Source organism: Leuciscus leuciscus (assembly GCF_965113295.1).
Source record: "Leuciscus leuciscus genome assembly, chromosome: 21".
Taxonomy (NCBI): Eukaryota; Metazoa; Chordata; class Actinopteri; order Cypriniformes; family Leuciscidae; genus Leuciscus; species Leuciscus leuciscus.
In genome coordinates this window covers 2,664,162-2,665,208 of record NC_138745.1, presented here as the reverse complement: position 1 = coordinate 2,665,208, position 1,047 = coordinate 2,664,162, and positions in this window count along the sequence as shown.

Sequence of the window (1,047 nt, the reverse complement as noted above, 5' to 3'; positions counted from 1 at the left end):
GCTGTTCGTCCGACTGTACTGTACTGTATTTCATTTTATTTTTCTAAACTGTTTTAATTATTCTTATTTCTTTTTATTATTTTAATTTCTTCTATGTAAAGCACTTTGAATTGCCATTGTGTATGAAATGTGCTATATAAATAAACTTGCCTTGCCTTGCCTTGCCTAATAAACTGTTACTGTTATAAAGTAGAGTGCACGTCAGGTGTGAACAGAAGCTGTGTTTGTCTGAGCGTTTGACAGACACAGCAACTACTTTCCTGCAGGGCATGATGGGTAATTATGAAGTCACATGATCACTTTGTTTCCTGTGAGCTTCTCACATTCATCAGCTGTGGATTATTATGAATTCATTTTACAGTTTTTCTCAGTCACTTTGGTGCATTTCTCACATCACTATTTACATTTGCACAACAGTTAGTTCAACCTCCACAACATTTAGTCATTTGTGCACATCATAGTAGCAGTTTCTCATTCCTTCCAACAATTTGCAAATGCTTTTGGACATGCATCAATTGCTTTCATACAACTCTCTGCTGTTTTATAACATTATCATTTGCTTATGTCATGTCAGTCAAAATTAACTATACTTGTGAGTGCTGAATAGTCATTCCATATAAAACTAATAGTCCTCATTTCATTGCTTGAGTCATTACATACACAAATGTTGAACTAGTTGTCAAAATCTGTCAAGCAAAAAAAAAAAAAAAATTTAAATCATTTTTTTCCTGAAAATGTCCCATAGACAGTATATAAAGTCTATACCAGACCGAGAGGAACGTCTGAATGTGCATGAATGATTACAGTACTATGTATGTTGTATGTTCAGTTCCAATATGTACTGCAATATTGTTTCCAGTGTTGCACAGCTCTACCCAAAGGGAGTTTATGTTTGTTGTAAATAAGGGTGTATTTTTTCTTTTGCACAATGCTGTGAACAAATTAGAATAGCAAAGAGCATATGCAGTAAAAATGTGAAACATACATATTCAGTGTCTTGTACTCAGTTACCTCACTAAACACAGTAATGTGTAACTTTACTGTATT